This window comes from Danio rerio, chromosome 5, assembly GCF_049306965.1.
Source record: "Danio rerio strain Tuebingen ecotype United States chromosome 5, GRCz12tu, whole genome shotgun sequence".
Lineage (NCBI taxonomy): Eukaryota > Metazoa > Chordata > Actinopteri > Cypriniformes > Danionidae > Danio > Danio rerio.
The window spans coordinates 55374047-55396845 of record NC_133180.1 but is presented as its reverse complement, the minus strand read 5'-3'; the positions used below and the strand labels follow the sequence as shown (position 1 = coordinate 55396845).

The window sequence follows — 22799 nt, the reverse complement described above, 5'->3', positions numbered from 1 at the left end:
AACACACCGTATAAAACTAAATAAGTCCTTCTAGATTGTTTGAAACCTACAGAGAAGTGTGTTGACGAAGGGCTGGAACTGCGCACTGTTTGAGTTGCACTGCAATATCACTTCCAAAATGCTAGGTGGCGGTTGGCTTTCATGTTTCGAGTTTCTTCTCTGGTGCTTTTTTTTAATGCTACCTTAATGTAGAAGTAGCTCAAACTCGCTCATTTTGAGGTGGGAACCTGCGGATGTTCAACAACATTAATCATAAGGTAAACACAAAACAAAACCTTCCATCTGAAGCTCCTTCACAGGTCTAGACACTCGCTCCAATGGGTTTGCACGGCTGTTGGTCCCACCCACACTGATCAGCACTACCAAGTTGACCAATAAGTGCTTGCGCTACGTGTCGTTGCTACGTGTAGTTGAATTTTTTAAGAAGTGCGCGTCAGCATCGGCGACCGCCATGGCAAGGGCTATGCATTCACTTGCAGGGTGCACCGGAGCACCTTTCGACACCGGTGCTTAAGACCATTTTTTTTTTGAATTCAACTATGAACTGCTGGAAGAGTTATTTTAATAGAAGTTCATACCGCATGCTGAATGGAAGAAAAAAAAGCTCCACATTTCATGATGCAGGTGTCTGTGGTCTGCACTGACTCTGTAGGTGCAAAGAGTGTCAAACAGCCATATGTGTGTATGTACTATCCTGTCGCAAAATGCGGCGAAAAGCCCTACATGACAGTAAGAGTTTGATTAAGGTGTTCACATGTCTGTAATGCACTTTAATAATGTGACTAAAATCAGTATATTCCACAAATCTTAATTCGATTTCTCTTTAGTTCGATTTTGACCCTAATTTGATTAAATTAATTAAAAAAAAAAAAAAAAAAAAATCGCTGTTTACATGGTTGACTCTTAATAAGAGTATTGTCTTAATCGCATTAAAATCGAATTATTGGTGTCCATGTAAACGTAGTCAGTGCCAGTAAGTGCTACACTTAACAAAACCAACAGATGAAGGAACTTCTCAGCACCATGGACCCTGGTTTGGTGGGTTTGGGGGGGTTGGTCAGGGTTTTTTTTTCTCATTGATATAACTATTTTTATAAAATCTGAATAGCTAAATATTGATTATCGAAATATCTATTATAAGTACTGGGACTAGTACTGGACCAAACCATCACTAGCAAGGGAGGCGAGCATAAGTAATTAAAACACTCCAACTACTTAAAAAACACAGAAACTGTGTACAATTCACAGCTTGTGAGTTTGCTGGACAGTCTTTCACTGACACTGAACAGCAGAAGCCCCCTATTTCACTGCGATTGAAAAAAAATAATGTAAACTCTCTCTCTCTCTCTCTCTCTCTCTCTCTCTCTCTCTCTCTCTCTCTCTCTCTCTCTCTCTCTCTCTCTATCATGGATCAGCTGTGATCGCCGCTGCCGTTTATAAGTGTTGAAGCCAATCGCAGCCCTTTCTGTTGAGCACGTGACCAATCATAGGGGTGTAAGAACTCACTAGACAAGGCTCAGAAAGTGAGCAGTATATTCACATTTGTTTATTTGCTATAAATGGTCATGTTGTTCTGTGAATGTTCTTGAGTTTTTAAAGGTACAGTTCTGACTGCTTGTTTTATAGGACAAAACTGTATTACAAATAATATAATTATAAATATATTTATACATTTCTGTTGTGCTGTGAAGTAAAATATAAAATTTCAACAAACACAACGCGTCATTTACAGCTTTACAAATCCTGAAGTGCAGATTCACAAATCCTATTGGAAGAATCACAAATAAAGAAAGTCATCTGCTCATGTTCTTTGCTACTATTGCGGCAGTAAATGTGGTGCAAAACACATTCACACACCTGCAACCAAAAATGTGAAGTCACAGACAAAACTTGCACATCAATAGATTTGAATGTGTATCCACGAAAAGATTTGCATGCATTTAGATTGTTTTCTCTTTAAATATTTTCTTCCTGTAATTTTTTTCCAAAGCTCAAACACAATTACATAACTGCAACGGCTCAAATATGCCGCTTTGGGTCTCGAGTGATTTCACTTGCAAATCTACATTTTGAGCTCTCACTCTTTTGCCCCAACATCACTGTGATATTTGGTGCAAAAGTGACTTGTGTATCTGCAAACCCAAACATGAGCTTTAACTTATGTGTTACTGAAACACATTTGTGGCTATTCTTTACAACTACAAATTACCCTTTTACAGCTACTTGGTAGTTTTGCATCAAAAATACCTTCTTAAAAAACAGCATGAACAGTAAATGTGCAAATTCAAAATACTGATTGGCAACCAAAAACTGACAATGGTCTCAATCTCTCAAACAAATCTCTAGTATTTATCTTGCATTTATTATATTTCTGGACATAAAGCTTTTCATACATGTATGGATAGCTAATGAGTTGGAGTCTGTTAGACTAACTCAGTTGAAATAAACCCCTTCCCACAACAAAATAATGCAATGGCTGTTACTTCAACCCAAAATCAGAGTTGCCAACTCCAGTTATAATATAGAATTTAGGATTGCCTTGCTTGATTTTGTGCATATTAAAAGTGGTAAATATATGACACTTATGAGAAGTTGATGCTATAAGTAGTCTTTCACAACATATTTTGGTTGTACAAAAATACAAGGTGGCAAGCTTAGGTTCACTGCCAAACAGCAGCTCATTACCGGCTAAGATTTCAGCAATACATATGCACAAAAAAATAAATAAATAAAATAAATAAATAAAATAAAAAACTTGTTACAATTTTCAAAAACAAAATACTTAAACTACTTTACAAGTACAGCAAATATTGGTGTGTGAAAAAAAACTCTATCCCATAAAAACGACATGTCATCAAAATCAAGCATTTGTTGTACAAACATTAGTTGTGTTGTATATTTAATTGAATATTAAACAACATACAGTTGAAGTCAGAATTACTAGCCCCCCTAATCTATTAGCTCTTTATTTTTTTCCTCAATTTCTGTTTAATGGAGAGAAGATTTTTTTCAGCACATTACTAAACATATCAGTTTTAATAACTCATTTCTAATAACTGATTTATTTTATCTTTGCCATGATGACAGTAAATAATATTTGACCAGATATTTTTCAAGACACTTCTGTACAGCTTAGAGATATTTAAAGGCTTAACTGAGTTAATTAGGTTAACTAGGCAGGTTAGGGTAATTAGGCAAGTTATTGTATAACGATGGTTTGTTCTGTAAATTATCAAAAAAATATATTGCTTAAAGGGGCTAATAATTTTGTCCTTAAAATGGTTTTACAAAAATTAAAAACTACTTTTACTCAAGCCAAAATAAAACAAATAAGACCTTCTCCAGGAGAAAAAAATATTATCAGACATACTGTGAAAATTTCCTTGCTCAGTTAAACATCATTTGGGAAATATTTAAAAAAGAAAACAAAATTCAAAGAGGGGCTACTAATTCTGACTTAAACTGTATATGTTGATCTCTTATGTGTTAATTTTTAAAGAGTATGCGTGAATTTATAATAGGTTAGTATTAGAGCTGCACGATTGAGAAAATGAGAATCCAGATTTTTTTGCTTAAAATAAAGATTACGATTTTTTCACGATTCTGTAGATGTAAAATAAAGGTTAATATGAGTGAGCTATTATTATTGTTATTTCTCAAATGTACGGTAAAAAAAACTATATTAAAATGTAGGTCTACTGTTTATTCTCATGCACAACACTTTATGTTTGCTAAGAAAGAAAACATATCAAATGCTTGTCGTAGCCAAATCCTTACTCTATAATGCCATATGATTATTTAAATGATGTTCACGCTTTCAATTTTATTTTCACTGCTAAGTGCGGTTCATACTTACCGTGTGGCTCCCAAACAATCCCTCTGTTTTACAAACTGAACGTTATTTACAACTTTATTACGTGTTATTCACAGCCTATGCAGGATATGTTTACTAAAGTAGCCTTCAATCATAGGCGTGGCCCACCCTCTCTGTGGTAACAGCTCACAGTCAACAGCACGGGTCATGTGTGATTTTGCAGCCGCGAATACATCATTACATGAAGACAGCAATGACATTTTTGGGTGAATTATACCCTATAAATACAGTATGTGACACTTTTAACACTATTGGTGTCCACGTTTCTGAACAATGTATGTAAAACAATGTGAAGCCTTGTGCAGCCACCTTTTCTTCTCTCCTGAACTTGAAAATATGATTGGCAGAATCGTAAAAATGCTGGATTAAGATCGTTTAGGGGGTCGAATCGAGATTGCGATCTTTTTTCTTTTAATTGTGCAGATAGTATATATATACAATTGTTAGTATACATGTAAAAATGCACTAGCATATATAAATTTATAAGAACCAACAGGATGCATTTTAGTCAACCCAGATCATGTAAATTGGCAGTGGGCAGGATTGCAGAACCTATGTATGTATGCATGTATGCATACAACAGTTATCTGTTGAAAATCTGTTTATCTGTTTGAAATCTGATTGGCTGATAGCCATGCAATATTCTGCAAAATCAACACTCATACAGCTTCACTCTTCTGTACTCGTCCGCCCACATAGTGACAGCAGATCAATAAACTCTCTACAATTTGACAAATATTGCAGCTGTTGGACAACAAAATGTACTTTTGAGGCTTTTTAGGCGATATATTTATATATTTATGTTTTCGGAGATACAGAGTGTCAACATCAGGGTTCTTACACATTTTCCAACTACAAATTCCAGCACTTTTCAAGCACTTTCAAGGTACATTTGTATGCTTTTCCTGCAACTAATAACCATGGTTAATTATGTTGGATCTATTGGGAAAGTTTACCCAAAAATGATTAAAAAATAAATTAAAAATGCTTTTAAGTTTGGTCTCTTTCTACGTAAAGTTGATATCTCAAGAAATGAGCTTACAGTCAGATTTTGTTTGGGTGTCGTACATGATATTTCATGTGCATTGCTATTTTTTCTTTACAGTCATTGGATTGTCGTTTTAGGTTTAAAAATTGGTCTATAAAAATCTGACTTTAAAAATTTAGTTGTCTTAAATTTCAGATAATCAAGTTAAGAAATACAAATTCAAGACATTTCTAATAGGATATAATCAGTATTATTAACTTACAATTGTTAATAATTTAATTTAACACAATTCGAATTCAAATTGTTTTGGCATTTATTAGCTCCATAAATGCGCGCATGCGGTGAACATTTTGCAATGAAAACTGGTCGCACGACAACAATTTATCCACTCGCACAAATGCTCCCAAATATATTTGGGATCACATATTATATATGTAGGTCACATAGACAAAATTAAAACATATATATTGAGGTCACATAGACAAAATTGTGCACATATGCAACCAAAACAGTCACAATTTCAATCCTGCTATTTCAAGCAGGTTCAAGCACTTCGTCTAAAATCCAAGCACTTTTCTAACCTTGAAAACACTAAAATAAAAATCAAGCATTTTCCAGGATTTCCAGCACCCGTAAGAACCCTGCAACATCCATCAGCCTGTCCTATTGAGCACAGCAAAGTTTCACAAGATGGTGACAGAGACCGCATAATAAGCCCTTAGAGCAGAAAAACTCAGCGTAATTTTAAACTACAGCTGATCAAATCATTATAAACAGGTAAGAGACATTCTACTGTAAGTCGATCTCTCTCTTTTTTGTTGTAGTGCTGTATTTATACCATAGTAATTGTAGCATAGTATTGGGACTCACGTATCAGCAATGTATGTATTTTATGTTGGCCACTCTTTGTATAATCCTGAATTACTTTTTGGTTTAGTTCAGAAAAAAGAAAGTAAGAAGAAATGCCCGCAAGTGTTTAGCAATTTTCTTTATCGCAAGCATTAACAATAATCTAGTAGTGTTTGCGCTGCTTTGGCTTTTTCAGGGTTAGCTATCGTGATCTCCTGATTGCAACAGAGAAGTACTGGGAAATGTCTCTAGACTGATGGCATTTCCTGCCGTTCATTCTCATAATGTCAGCAAAATCCCCTGTTTTGTCGTCACTAGATATTACGCTATAGAATCATTCAAATGCTAGCTCTAAAGTGATGTTGGTGAAGTAGCAACAGTTTCTGCTGCTTTGACGTCAGCTGCAGATGTGAATGAATGGTGGAAGAAAGTAGTACATTATACAAAAGGATTTTTAGGCTCTCCATATTTGATTTTCTTTTTTAAATACACGATTATGCAGTCAAACTGTTGTATAAACACAATATCACATGAGTAGCAGTGGGATATGGCTGTATATAGTCACTAATGGGACACTAACAAGTGTGGATATACAGCCATATCGCACTGCTACTTGTGTGATATAGCTTATATACAAAATATATACCTAATAAAATAAATATAATAGTAGAATGACCTGGCTCCATTCATTATTTTTGATTTGCTATGTCATGAAAATCATTTCACAGGGTGGAAAATAAATAATAATGCTTACATACACAGAGGTTCTAATTTAGGATAATTTTTCATCAGAATTTTAATCCCTTTTCCCTCTAAGGGGTAGTTCACCCAAAAATGAAAATTTCCTGTTAATTTACTCACGTCCAGGTCATCCAAGATCCAAGAGAGGTGACTTTTTATTCTCCGAGGGTGCACTTGAACAGAAGATCAGGTGATGCAGTTTGTTGATAGATATTGGTTATTGCATCACCAGCCCTCACAGTTTCATCATCAAAATCGACCAGGTTACAGTCGCACATGCACCAATAACGGTTTGACGAGGCTTAAAGCCAGGGTTAAAGCTAATAATATTGTAAATAATGTTCAATTTCTTACCCAGACCAACAGTTTCACTTCACAAGACCTTAGTGTGTCATCACAAACCACCGCCATTGATTTGGACTCGTTTCCATGTTTATTTTTAATTCACTGATATTATATGAATCACCAAGAACCATGAATTCAGCTAAAAACCTCCCTAATGTTCTACTGAAGAAAAAAAAAAGTCACCTACATCTTGTATGACCTGTGGCTGAGTAAACGAACATGAGAATTTCACTTTTGGATGAACTATCCCTTTAAGGTTAAATGTGAGCTTGACATGTTTGTGAAACTACTAAACGAGGATACTTAATGTTCTTGTTACATAAGAGAAATCATTTATAGATGCAATGAATTCCACCTTTTGTCTCATCCAGAAACCTTCAATAGGATTGGATTCTCTCAGTGGATATAAAGTGCATATTAGTCTCACACGTGTGCGCGCTTCACAAGCAGTCCATTCACTTCTGCTTCCTCGCCATTCAACAGCACCAGATCTCAAGGACGTAGCGTTTCTTTGTATCTCTGTGCTGTTGCTGGGGAAACCAATGAACATATGTGGCCTGTGCACACGTGCCGCCAGCTTTATCTTTCTCGACAGTGTAATCGACTCTCCAGAAAAAAAAGAAGTAATAATTCATTTAAAACAGTAATGTACCCATTGGCAATTGTACACACAAATTGCAACTGCGCAAACACGTTCACAAAAGAAAGATGCAAAGATAAATCTTTGTAGGTAAAAACAGAGAACGAGATGTTAAAGATGGATTTGAATACAACTATCTCAAAATGAAGCAATATTTCTATAAACAGAAATTAATTTACTATAGTCTCTTTCACACCTAAATATTACTGTGACAGATCAAATGAAACACATTTTGGCTAAAAATGTGTATGTAAAGGACATAAAATTGCCATTTTGCCACCTAAGAAACGTTAGAAAATGTATGAGGTAATGTTTAATGTATTTCCAAGCTATTTATTTATTATTGTATTAAAAATGGTGATAATAAAAAAAATAAATAAAGAAAATAATAATACTTATTATTAGGGGCCAAGCACCGAAGGTGCATAGGCAGCTATTGTATCTGTTCCGGTTCTTAATATTATTCTTCCGGCTTCTTCTTCCTCTGCTCTGAGAGCGGGATTTGCACAAACTTTGGCACACTGAGAGAGGACAGTCTGATCTTCAACCAAAACAAATTTGGACTCTCAAACTCAAACTCTCTAGCGCCACCACTTGTCCAAATTTTCACTTATATTTTTCTTAATAACTTTTAAACCAAAAAGGCTACACTTAAAATTCCTGTTTCATCTGATCCCTTGGCTCAAGCCCATTCAAACTAAAACCACATGATCTACAGACCTAGCTGACCAAAAGCCATTTAAAATGAAGTAAGCTAGAATATCCGTTTTCGATAAACTTGCAAACAAATTTAACATACAGCCTGTGAAAATCTGCGTAACGCATTGACGTATTCACACCAAACTTGGTATGTGTAATTACAACTATGGTCTGAAGTGAGCTGCCATGTACCACATTAAAGCCAAAAGTGGCTTATTTCAGGTCAGGAGTGAGTTTTCTTCAATGTCAAAAATCTTAGTAATTTATTGGATACAAATTAATAATTCGATTCACAGAATTCTGGTATCCTCAATGCAATGCAAGAGCTACAATCAGGAGATGTGCAACCCTTTTCATTTCCTGACTTCAACTTTTATACGCAGCTGATATTAACAGGTTTTTAGTGGAATTTGTCACTTGTCAATCAATCTCCAGTCCTCCATTGGCCGCACCCATACATACATCCTCTTTTTCTACTAATACTCTGCACAATATTAAAAGCATAAGCTTCAAGACATTTCTACTGACAGGAAGTTTAGCTGAAGAGCTCAAGTTAATTTTAAACAATCAGGCCTTTGCATTTCTATCAGCTTCATCTACTTCTGCAAAATGCTTCATTACTATACAAAGGATATCACATTCAACAGAAAAAGTTCAGCTAATATATCACCTTTAAGCAATACAAATACAATTGTTTAATGAAAAAAGACAAAAATATATTCCTTAAAATGCATAATATTACTTAATAAACATAAAATGTATATTATTAGTTATCAATCATCATAGGATAAAACATAATTTACCTTTAACGCAAACTAATTTGTCATATAAAGCATTTTTAATGTCAGATAAATGTCACATTTGTCCTTTTGTGTATACAATAAAAAAGTTAAGAGGATTACAAAAATTTACAAGGTCACGAAAGATTGGATTACAACTTTGCATTATGTAATTTGCATACAAACACAAAGGGTCTGTACTATAAACAGTGTTTGGTTGTTTTTTCAAACTTCTGCCCCACATACTCCCATTGCATATGCGTTATTGTAACATTATATGTTTGCATTAACAAAAGAGACGAGACAAAATTATTTCCTTCCCAACCAATTTGAGGAACACTTCTACCACAACTTCATTACCCTCACTTGCTATCAAAACCAAATACAGCTACCAGTAGGACAATTTCCAAGTTAATTAAAAAATAAATAAACAACAGGCAAACTTCCTGCGATGAAACGTGATTGTGTTGTACATGAAGAAATTGAAGTTTGATTGAAACAGAAGAGAGGAGCATTCAGAATCCATTTCAAGTAGGCATCCCACACTGAGGTAAATTGATGGCAGTGGCACCTTCAACACACCACCTGCAATCCTCCTGACGATCTCATTAACCCACAGCACAGAAACCACTCGGCAACTGTTGCTATGGGCCCTCCCGTACTATAAAACCCCAGAGAACTAAAGCACACAACACATGGTTAGCACTGGTAATATTATACCTCAACAACAGTCTGTACTGAGAATGTCAAATTCCAATAATCAAACACTGTTAAAATTAAACAAATTAATCAGATTTTTTATTATTACTAAGGCTTATGCCATTTCCATATTAGCCTACTGCATTTGTGTTTACATTATATATCATGTTCGTGAGCTAAATTTAATCAGGGTTGAACTTCCCACTCTGAGCCGCGTCATATTGACTGATATTCACTTGTAAAAAAATGAATTTCCATGAGCCATAAAAAATGAATGCTTATTATATTACCAATATACACAACATACACTTACCGGCCACTTTATTAGGTACACCTGTCCAACTGCCCGTTAACATACTTTTCTAATCAGCCAATCACATGGTAGCAACTCCATACATTTAGCCATGAAGACATGGTCAAGACGATCTGCTGCAGTTCAAACCAAGCATCAGAATGGGGGGGAAAAAAAGGTGATTTAAGTGACTGTGGGCACAATGCCTTGTTGATCCCGGAGGTCAGGGGAGAACTGCCTGACTAATTCCAGCTGATAGAAGGGCAACAGTAACTCAAATAACCCCTTCGTTACAACTGATAAGCAGAAGCGCATCTCTGAACACACAACACGTCCAACCTGGAGGCAGATGGGTTACAGCAGCAGAAAACCACACTGGGTGCCACTCCTGTTAGCTAAGAATAGAAAACTGAGGCTACAATTTGCACAGACTCACCCAAACTGGACAATAAAGGACTGGAAAAATGTTGCCTGGTCTGATGAATCTCCATTTCTGCTGCCACATTCCGCTAACATGAAAGCATGGATCCATAACCTCTTTTCATAATCATAACCTAAATGAATCGTGAGACCAGTGTAGATTTACAACCCTATTGAAAACTGAGCAGATTAAATGCAGCCACATACAGTAGTGTATGCATTTGATTGCCGGCTGACAAGTTGGAAAGGAATAAAATTAAGGTGAAAAATACTTTAACCAATAACCCAACCTAACAACGTGATATACAGTTGAAGTCAGAATTATTAGCCCTTTGATTTTTTTTTCTTTTTTTAATATTTCCCAAAATATGTTTACCAGGGCAAGGAAATTTTCACAGCATGTCTGATAATATTTTTTCTTCTGGAGAGAGTCTTATTTGTTTTATTTCGGCTAGAATAAAAGCAGTTCTTAATTTTTAACCACCATTTTAAGGACAAAATTATTAGCCCCTTTAAGCAATTTTTTTGCTAGTCTACAGAACAAATCATCATTTGTATACATTAACTTGCCTAATTACCCTAACCTGCGTAGTTAACCTAATTAACCCAGTTAAGCCTTTAAATGTCACTTTAAGCTGTATAAAAGTGTCTTGAAAAATATCTAGTCAAATATTATTTACTGTAATCATGGCAAAGATAAAATAAATCCGTTATTAGAAATGAGTTACTAAAACTATTATGTTTAGAAATGTGTTGAAAACAATCTTCTCTCCGTTAAACAGATATTGGGGAAGAAATAAACAGGGAGGGTAATAATTCTGGGGGGGGGGGGGGGGAGGGGGGACTTTACTTGTTAAGTCCATGAAAAGACATGAATGGACATCCTGCGGTGCAATACGCTTGAATGATGCACCGTGTTAACAATCAGGAGCTTTCTCTTGTAGGGGCGTGCTTATGACGTAGCACCTGTTGTTGGTGTCCCGGCGAGAAATCCTCCTGCCGACACTGGACAACAGTTCATCAAACTGGGCTCGGCTTAGTCGGAAGCACTGCTGAAAGCTTCCATCAACCAGGTCAACTTTCTGGAGGAGTTTATGAACTCACAGAGCTGGGTGCACCTCTGAAAGGATTTAGTGAACTCAGACATGGCTCCAAACGTAGGGATGCCATTTTTTAGCCTTCATAAACCACATGTACACAGCTACTCTCTCAATAAAATCCATTTAGCAATGAAGCTATAGTCACCGGGCAAACAGAAACCCGGCCAATGACATGAATCCGCATCTGTTGCTCAGTGAATGTGATGTGCAAATGAAGCAAGTAATCTCAAATGTTCACAGAAGGTACTGCCCAGAGGTGGGACCAAGTCATTGTTTGGCAAGTCACAAGTAAGTCTCAATTCATTGCCCTCAAGTCCCGAGTCAAGTCCCGAGTCAAGACAGGCAAGTCCCGAGTCAAGTCCCGAGTCAAAGGCAACAAGTCTCAAGTCAAGTCCAAAGTCCTGCAGTTTGATTTTCGAGTCTTTTCGAGTCTTTTTAACAGAAAAATAAAATATATACAGATTAGGTATGGTTGTAAGATCTGTATTAATTAAACAAACCTTTTTTTATGAAAGAACATTGCTCAGATATATAAAAATACAAATGCAATTTTCTGAAAAAGTACTGAACAGTCTTCTGCGTCTCGTCTCCACAGCATAATGCACAAGAACGAGTTCCACCAAAAAAAGACTCAATTTTGCCTCACATCACACAGAAATTGCAGGTCTACTGCTGTCTAATTCATTAAGTTTAGTTGTGCTATGTTATGTCTTCGGTGATTAACTTGTGATTAACCAACATTACATAACCTCAATGTGGTAGCAGTAGACCAACTCCTGTATATACTGCAAAGTTAAATTGAGTGAAATTGGAATTTTGTCAATTGAATCTCGTGTGTGCTAAAGAAATGGAGTTGCAAATCCGTCTAGCAGCAATGTAAAATGGTAGCACATATTGTTAATGAAGTAGGCTACTACATACAAACAATAACGTTGTTTTCTTCACATAGCGTTGAAGAGCTTTGCTCTCTACCTTGTGTGATGCTCGTGCACAGATTTCCTCTGTTTGTGGACAAAACTGATAGCGACTTCTCAAATATACGCTGCTCACGCGCAAATTTTCTCTCGCTCTCATATATGCACTGCTCACAGAGATTATATGCAGACTCACAATTTGTGTCGTGTTCCCTCTTCCTTTCATGCTTTTTGATATGAAACAAACACTTAAAGACAGAGAATAGACCAGTGGTGCCCCCCTGAAAATTTGCTTAGGGGTGGCCAGAAGAGGCCAGCTACGTCAGTGGCACCAATCAATCCACAATAATTTAGCGGCTGCTATTTATTTATTGAAATATTGCATTGTATTGCATTTATGTAAGTAGATTTAAATAAATAATGTCAACAGCAAAATCATATCGGGGTGGCTAGAGTTTACACAGGGGAAACACCCCTTGTAAAGGGGTTTACACCACTATAAGGCACCCCTGGAATAGATGTTGGATGTAAAGAATACATTTTATTTTAAAAGCATTTAAACAAAAACTAATGCAAGCGGAAATGTAACTGTGATAAAATAAGGAAACACTTGATAAGGTATTATAGCCTACTGTACTATTCACTCTTCAAATAAATCTCACTATCAATCTCATTTTATCATGGCAGCTAAAATAAAGTAAACTAGTGTCTGCTGGCTTCCACTTTGCTGCTGAGATTGTGGAGGACATTTTCCATGTCATCCTCTTCATTTTGAGGAAAGCTGTTCCACAGGGCCCCTGAACACGTATATTGGCATGTACTGTGTTTTGAACAGTAGCCTACTACAGTAAAGAACTTCAATTGATCAGTTGTGGTAATACTATAGTTGCTATGGTAACACAAGTGTAATATAAACAAATTACCCAGTGCTGTATTATTTTACAATATAGGGTATTTTATACTACAAATCACTACACTTTACTGTAGTAAAACTACACTTTGTATTTTATCTGTTCACTATTGTTAATACTATTATAATAATTATAATACATGTATACAACAAGTATAATACTCAAAAACACTAGAATTTATTAAAGAATTTACCTTAACCTTTTAGTTTTTTGTGTATTGTAAATAAATAGTAAAGCAAGAAAGAAACCATATCAACATTCTTGGAATAACCCTTCGCTAAGCCTCGCCCTCCTTAGTTACTGTTGCTACGCCTGTCAAGCTTTCATGCCTGGCACATCTATTACAGTGTGTATGCGCCGGTGTCAGACATTCCCAAGGATTTATTAGTCATTTTTGACAAACAGGTGAGATATCTGAGAAAGCCAGACAAAAGAGGACTGCAGTATACATTACAGGGGTATATTCACAACATAATAGCAACTGATGAGAGAATAATTTTATCAAAATTGAAGCAAGGTTAGCCTAGCAACCTCATACGCTGAACATTCAACAGCATAGTTCATGCACAGCAGGAGAGGTGAAATTATAAAATAATCTAATAACCTAAGAAACTGATAGATTTGTGCCGAATATTAGCATCATTGACCCATAACAGTGTACAGTACCTATTACTGTCAGCATGTTTGTGTGCTCTTTATCCAGTTTTTATTCAAATTTGCAGTTAAGTGGAAGAAAAAAAATTGAAATGCAAATCAAAGTATAAATAACAGAAGTGAACAAATAGATTTTTCCTACCAGCAAATATTAGTGTATGTATTTATATATGTTACAATGGTGAGGGTTTAAACAAAGCAGTGCTCATAATATCGAGTGGAAAAAAAGAAAAAGACTGCTGGTAAACATAACCTGCTTTTTTTTTATATAAGAACACAGTTTAGATCTGTTTAGGATAAGAGGAGTGTGAGTTATTGCCACCTATCACTGAATGTGAATATCGAAAACAAAATCAACTTAGCTGTTAACTCCTTTACCGCCCCTCACACAGCTTGATCCACGCTGGCATTTCTCCTCTTGGGTTTTAGGTTTTGAAAAGGGAAAAATCCCACCACCCAGTCCAAACTTTTAGGATAGCGGGTGTTAGATTTGCACAATCCAATAATTGCGCAACGATTTGGCTTGTTTCCCTCGCTCGAAAGCTTGACAGAGCCCCTGTCCGTAGCCACGATTGGTAAGCCGCGATTGGTGGGTGGCGGTTTTTTGGGCGTGGCTTAGCGAAGGGTCAGTTTAAAAGGAGGATCCCGTGAGAGCAAAAGCACTAAAGGTATGAGACGCCATCGTAAACAAAAGTCAAGCGAACGCAAAGAGACTGAATGCACGAGCGAGAGAGAGAGAGAGGTGTATGTTGTATGTGAGAGAGAGAGAGAGACAGAGTATTGGCACGCGAGTATTGGCTCGATCTCAAATTCAAATTCTCTCTGCGTTCGCTTGACTTTTGTCCACTCCGGCGCCTCATAGTAGTCACGTTGGATACTGTCGAATCAAAACAATCTACCGTGCTTTGATTGGATGTCATGCCGAAAGCGCGCATGCTGTCACACACACACGCACACATAAACGGGGAGAGAGAGAGAGCGGTCCATGTCAACATACTTTTTTATCTTTGGGCTTTTCATGGGAAGCAGCAAGTCTTTACAAGTCAATAGGGGCAAGTCCTAGTCAAAGTCCGAGTCATTTATGTTCAAGTCCAAGTCGAGTTGCAAGTCTTTTTATATTTTGTCAAGTCGAGTCTAAAGTCATCAAATTCATGACTCGAGTCTGACTCGAGTCCAAGTCACATGACTCGAGTCCACACCTCTGGTACTGCCTATTTTAAATATTTATAATTTCGGAAATACAGCGAGTCGGTGACCATTAGCCCATCATACTAAGCAGAGCAAAGACGGCTGATGCTGTTCATCCACAAGATGGCGTCAGAAACAGCAAAATAAGCCCTCAGAGGATGAAAACAGCATAATTTCAAACTACAGCTGACTTTGTCGATGTCTCTCTTTTGTATGTTGTAGTGCGGTATTAACAACATAGTAATTGTAGTGTATTCAGTGTGAGATGGGACTCACATTTCAGGAATGTATGTATTTTGTGTTGGCCACTCTTTGTACAACCCTGAGTTACTTTTTGTTTCTGAAGCCTGGTTTATACTTTTGCATTAAATGATCGGCGTGAGGGCGACGCAGAAGGTCTCTCACAGCAAGAAGGTCGCTGGGTCGAACCTCGGCTCAGTTGGCGTTTCTGTGTGGAGTTTGCATGTTCTCTTTGCGTTCGCGTGGGTTTCCTCCGAGTGCTCAGGTTTCTCCCACAGTCTAAAGACATGTGGTACAGGTGAATTGGGTAGGCTAAATTGTCCATAGTGTATGAGTGTGTCTATGTGTGTATGTGGATGTTTCCCAGAGATAGGTTGTGGCTGGAAGGGCATCCACTGCGTAAAAACCAGCTGGATATGTTGGCGCTTCATTCCGCTGTGTCTAAGACTAAATTAATGAAAATGAATGAATGAATGATCGGCATGACCCACATCACATGCCTTCCGTGTTGCCGTGCATTTATACTTCTGCATGCAGTTTGTGTTGCTCTGCAATAACACTTCCAAAATGCTAGCCGTCAATAGGCTTTTATGATCCTTTTTGTCAAGGTTCTTCTTTTTCGTTTTGTTTTTCTGAATGCTACCCTAATCAGAGATGTATAGTAACGAAGTAGAACTACTTCACTACTGTACTTAAGTACTAAAAGGCAGTATCTGTACTTTACTGGAGTATTATTTTTTTCTCCTACTTCCACTTTTACTTAAGTACATATTTTCCATGAGTTTAATACTTTTACTCCGATAGATTTTTTATGTGCTGCATCGTTACTCGTTACTAGGGGTGTCAAAAGGATCGATATCAGTTCAGTAATAGGTCATAACCGGTGATTACGTGATGACGTCATTTATCTCCTATGCGCGATGTCGCAATACTATGGCGGAGGACGGAGGCGCGAGTGAAGGCGGCACACGAGCCGCTAATTTACTATTAGGGAGAAATGTTGTAAAACTTCACCTCTGCCTCTCTCTTTCTCACTTTGGACATTTGACCGGCTGGCCTGTTTGTAAGGTAACTTTCCCTCTTTTCTTGGCTGTTAAAGCTGTCAATCCATCCAGACACGAGCGTGCCTGATGTTCAAGTTTTCTCCACTGTGTCTATTACCTGTGATAACCGCGTATTCTTCCCGCCATGGGTGAACAGCGGTTCATTTCTAAAGCCCTTTCTGTTGAGCAGATGAAGATAATAACCAATCATCATAAGACCTCGCCTGTCAGCGCTCAAAAAGCAGGCGGTATAATATTGACATGAGTTTATTAGCTGTAAATGCTCATGCTGTCTTCTGTGCATGAGTTTTGTTTGATACATCCAGAAAGAGTGCTTTCTTTAAGCAGGTCAAATTAAGAGTACAGTTCATATATCTGACTGCTGTATTAAAGAACAAAATTGTATTAAAAATAACCCTATAACTGTCACACCAAGACAAAAGCAATAGATTTTTTTATTGCATTTCTTAACTCATAATGTCGCTATTTAACACAGTCAATGCATTTTTTTTCTCAACACATCCCATAATTTCTAAAATATCAGAATCTACCAACTGGTTAAGATGTTGGTTTATGGTAAAAGTACCAGAATTAATAAATATACTACAGAACATATGAAGTGCAAGACAATTTAATTAAAAACATAATCAAAATTAAAAAAATTAATACTAAACCATAGGCATAAGCCATAAAGTATTTTAGATTTTCTTTTAACACAGTACTATACACGCTTTCCTGGTTTTCTTTTTTTTTTTTTACAATAAAATCAAAATCAAGTGAACTAGTGCAACAGGATTTAGTTTGCTTGTTTAGTTTAGTTTCACAAGTGCTTCCAGAAGACATAACTCCTGTTTATTGTGGTATTAACCAATCAAACTTCAAAACTACCAAAGTGTGAGTGTGTGTGAGTGAATAATGCATGTAAGAGAGAAACAGTGTGATTGTACCTGTGTGTGCGTCTGTGTGTGTGTAAGAGAGAGAGAGAGTGTAAAAGAGTGTATTTTCGTGTTTGTGTGTGTGTGCGCCCATGTATATGTATAACAACATCGTTATTACACAGATGTTAGGAGGAGATGGTGAATTATGTGGACATTATGTATAAAATTCAATCACACTAAATATTTTTTTATTTTCAGAAAGTAAAACTACACATAATTTCCTGTAAGGGTTGGGTTTAGAGATTGGATTTGGGGTTAGAGCATTCAAAAGTATAGTTTGTAGAGTATAAAAACAATTGTAACCTATGTAATGTCCCCACAATTCACAAAAATGTGTGTGTGTGTGTGTGTGTGTGTGTGTGTGTGAGAGAGAGAGAGAGAGAGAGATAGTGAGAGAACTGTGTGTGAGAGTGTATGAATGTGTGAGAGTGTACATTTAGGTGTGTGTGTGTGTGTGTGTGTGTGTGTGTGTAAAAGAGAGAGAGAGTATGAATGAACATGCTGAATTATCTCATCAGTGAAGTGATTTTCTGGTAAAAGAGCCTGACGATTTGAGTTCTTGTACCATAGAAACTATTTACAGAGAAAAACAGTATCGTAAGCCATGTTTCTTTTCATTCTGCTTAATCAAGTGCCCCAAAGATATTTAAAATAAACAAAACAATATGATGTCTTTTGACTGCCTTCTTTAATAACTACATTACACAATACTTGTACTTTTACTTTCAGTACTTGAGTAGTAAATTTTGAAATAAACTACTTGCAATACTTAAGTACTAAAAATGTTGAATACTTTAGTACTTCCACTTAAGTATGGTGCTTAAAGAGCACTTCTACTTCTACTCAAGTCACTTTTTGATAGAGCACTTGTACTTTTACTTAAGTATGGGTCTCTAGTACTTTATACATCTCTGACCTTAATGTACAATTAGCTAAAACTCACTATTCTAGAGGCGGGCGCCGGCGGATGTACAACAAATTTAATCATAAGGTAAACACAAATCCATCTGTACCTCCTTAATGGGACTTGACACTTGTAAACACTTGCTCCAATAGGTTCACGCACTCGTTTCTTTACAACAGATAAATACTGGGAAATCTCTGTAGACTGATGGTATTTCATAACTTTTTAGCCTCAATCTTTAAATGTCAGCAAAAACCTGTTTTGTCATCACTTTAATTATTACGCTAGAGAATCATTCAAACACTAGCTCTAAAGTGATGTTTGTGAAGTAGCAACGGTTTCTGCTGTTCTGACGTCAGCTGCAGATGTGAAAGAATGGCGGAAAGTAGTTCCTCACACAAAAGGCTTTTGAGACTTAGATTTTTTTTCTGTATGCAAACAACTAAGCTGTCAAACTGTTGTTTAAATACAATTTCACACGAGTAGCAAAGCAATATGGCTTTATTTCAGCACTGGTGCTAATATACAGCCACATCGCACTGCTACTCATGTGATATAACTCATGTGTATGTATATATATATATATATATATATATATATATATATATATATATATACACTTTTTTAATATCTGTGAAATCCAAATGTTAAATATGTGATTTGCATGTATTGCTGAATATTAGATTTCTATATAGGGGATCTGTCATGATTTTTAATAATCAATAAAAAAAATCAATACACATGATTGAGATTAGTAAATATTTCTCCATGATTATGACTACTACTATGTGATCAGTTTTGTTTGTTTATATGTTCTATTTAATATAAACAATACTAATTCTTTGGCAAAACATCCATCACGTCAACAATGCAAGTAACACATTGCAATCTGTAAATGTTAGATAAGATCACCACCAACAGTTCTTAAATATTATAATGCATTCTGTAAATGTAAGACTAATAACTACAGCTTATAGTATGTGCAATAACTATAGTTAACTACGGTTATTAGTATAGAGACGCTATATAAATGCAATCTACACACACACACCCCTTCAATACAAGTAAAATGTGTGTGTGTGTTAGAAACGGTGCCTCTGTATCTTGGTTTATATCTCTTATGTTGCTGTTAAAAGAATTTCAGCAATCCTGATTGGTAACATTAAGTAACTGCAATCAGTTGATTACTTAATAATCGCAACAGGTCTATCCAAGCAATGGAAATTGAAAAAAAGGATGGAGGTTTTAAAAAATGATGAGGAATTTGCATTTACATTATTAACAATTGTAAAATAGGAAAATCCTAAGGTTGTTGAAGTGGTTGCATCTTTCGAGATGTTTTATTTCCATAAAAATAAATATTTGATAACCAACAAAATATCACTGAATGTATAAAGGCTTACCCACTTTGATTATGCAAAAGTGCATAGCTGTCCATCCATTTGAATAAGTCTGGAGTTTGTTCTATCTAACAAGAGTGCCCTTTAAAGCTTGTATGCAGACGTAAATGCCTACACGGTGATTTGACAGTTGTTCAGGTGGATAGGTCAGACACTTTAGCCTATCAACACTTTGATATGTAATCCTGCTTCCTGCTACTTTCCCTCCAGTAATCACAAGTTATGTTAATGGAAAAACTATGACAAGGTGATAAAAGAGAAGAACAGTAAGGAACCACAATGCTAGACGAGTCCGATTATAAAACTAATTCAGTTATATCCAAACACACGTCTTGTTCTTATACCTCATATGGAGATGCAGATGTCTACAAACAGTTGGACAAATCTAAACTTGTTTTCATTAAAACAAATATAAATATGCATATAATAAATAGTTATGCTAATGATAATAGCATTATACAAATGCACATTGTCATGAATAAACTGAAAAAGCCCCCTGACAAGAAGGCATGAGGTACTAGTTTTTATATTTATGTAGAAAATAATCATTTTTAAAACATTTCAGTTTTTTTTTTTTTTTTTTTTTTCATATGTGAGGAAATTTGTGTATTGCTTTATATTCTGTGTGGGTCAAGCAATATGTAAGCATTTGGACCTACATAGGTGCTAATTAATAGTTAGCAAAGGTGCTAACTAATTTGCTCACAGTTGGTCAATGGCACAGTTTATTTCAGTTTCTCAAAATAACAATGTGCCTTAGCACATCTCCTTTTTAGACCGGAACAGCCATGAGTCGACAAAGTGATGCAAATGGATTTGCTATTTAAACAACGTGGCGCAAAACATAAAAAATAAATGCTACGCTGGTCTGAAAGTGCGCCGGGTATATGATATAGCCCTATATATATTTGCATATGCAGAAATGCACCATTAAAAACAATATTTAAATTTGATAGTTTCCAATGGCATAAAAAAAATCTGATAGTGTCATAATTTCAATATAAATTTCCTGAGAATGCCTACATAAACATCAATACTAATGTTACCCATGCCTTCTGCAACTAATTGAATTCTGTAAAGAAACGTGATTGTGACATTAACAGTGAAATAGGCCTAGCTTGTTTTTTCTTTTGTATTTTTTTTTTTAGTTTGTAAGGAAAATGACATAAATCTTCCTATGAGGGCTTAATGATATGGTTTTCAGAGAATAACAATAACTTGTATAGGTATGGGTAGTATTTCATTGATTCTTTCCAATGCCAAATTCAAAAAAGCCAACTCAAAACTCCTAAATATGTCAAGTGTTCTAATAATTTTGACCATGTCCTTGCTCCTGCCTTTAGCACAATTACTTACTAGATCAGGTCTAAAACATAGTGGATGTATAAGAGTGAGCAGTTCTTGCTAGAAATGAGAATTATGAAATGAGAATAATAATTAATAAATTACCCAATACATTGTGTGTTGTTAACTTCTACCAAAGTTCCTTTGAGGCAAGTCATTTCACTTGGCAGCCATCTTTAAAACACCTCTCAGGCAGTATGCTCAAGCATTCTGTTTGAATGGGAAAACTACTTGCCAAGCTTACAATTACATCTCACAATAACCAATAAAATAAAACAACAACTGTTTATTTAGTTTCATTTTTGAATGTTCATTTCACACAAAATCTGCAGAACTCACATCTGGTCTGAGCCCTCCCCTGGAGAATTGTCATTCTATAGCGACTACTGATTGGTACTAGAAGGTAGGCTTTATACACAATATAGCGATCGCTGATTGGCTCCTGCACTAGAAGGCGGGGCATGATTAGCCATATTGACATACACTTTTTCCCATTAAAAAGTATATGAGTGACATGTCTTGTGCATTTTATAGTCTTTGCTTCTACACTTACCCCAACTCCAAACCCAACCGTCACAGCGTGGTCGTTATCATAGCTGGCATTATGTCTACTATGTATTGGACCAGGGGTCCGTTCACTTAAATGATCTAAGATAATTTGACAGATCTGGAATTTATTAATCTTTATAACTAATCTCTGGCTAATTTGGTCCTTCAATTATATATATATATATATATATATATATATATATATATATATATATATATATATATATATATATATTTTTTTTTTTTTTTTTTTCATTCATTTTCTTGTCGACTTAGACTCATCTCTGGGAAACATCCACACACACACATTCACGCACACACTCATCCACTACGGACAATTTAGCCTACCCAATTCACCTGTACCACATGCCTTTGGACTGTGGGGGAAACCGGAGCACCCAGAGGAAACCCACGCGAAGGCAGGGAGAACATGCGAGGTTCAAACCAGCGACCCAGGAACCTTCTTGCTGTGAGGCGACAGCACTACCTACTGCGCCACTTCCTCGCCCTATATTTATTTATTTATTTATATATTTATTTTACTATTTACCATTTTCCCAAGTCTATATAACTACTACTTAAGAAAATATCAACTTTCTGTATTACCTTTGCTTGAATGACTCAATCTAATCCTGTTTACATGAAATAAGCCGCTGCTCACAAGCAGGTTTGAGCTACCAGACCTGTTTCTATGACAACAACTCTCAGATGAGTTTTGAAGAACGAAACGATCCTGGATTGTGCCAAATCATCAATAACCAAATCCAGCTATTCAAGTAATCAACATATGAAGAACGGGCCCCTGATCAAGTATGTCATCGTGCTACAGACTACAGAAAGGACATCCTGATAATTTTAGTGACCACCATAAATACATTTTATTAGCCAATAGAAAAACTCCATTTCAAAAACATAATAACTTGGGACAAATATTAATGCAACAAGATCTTTAGATAGCAGTGAAAACTGAATGTAATCAGTCTGGACCAAAAAAATATGGTCATAAGATTAAATATGTGCATTGAGTGTACAATTCATTATAGTGTGTGAAGTGTTTTGCTACACTGAGGCCGTACTCACACTGTACAGTTGCCTTGAAGCAGGCCAAAGCACGCTTGTCCCCCCTCCCGTCTCCCACCGACGGCCCGCACTCACACTACATTCGGGCCTGGGCACGCTTACGTCATCGATGATGCGCTGGTCAGAAGAGCTCTCGCTCAGCACAGTGGAGATTTCTCTAGTTATAGAGTCGTTTGGGATGCGATGACACGCAGCCCAATAATTTGCC

The 22799-nt window shown here is 36.2% G+C and overlaps 1 protein-coding gene across 11 annotated transcripts in view; it reads right to left on the bottom strand.

Moving 5' to 3' along the window:
• The window catches only part of msh3 (mutS homolog 3 (E. coli)), a 190725-nt gene that overhangs the window by 132122 nt on the left and 35804 nt on the right, over window positions 1–22799 (bottom strand). The window lies entirely within an intron of this gene.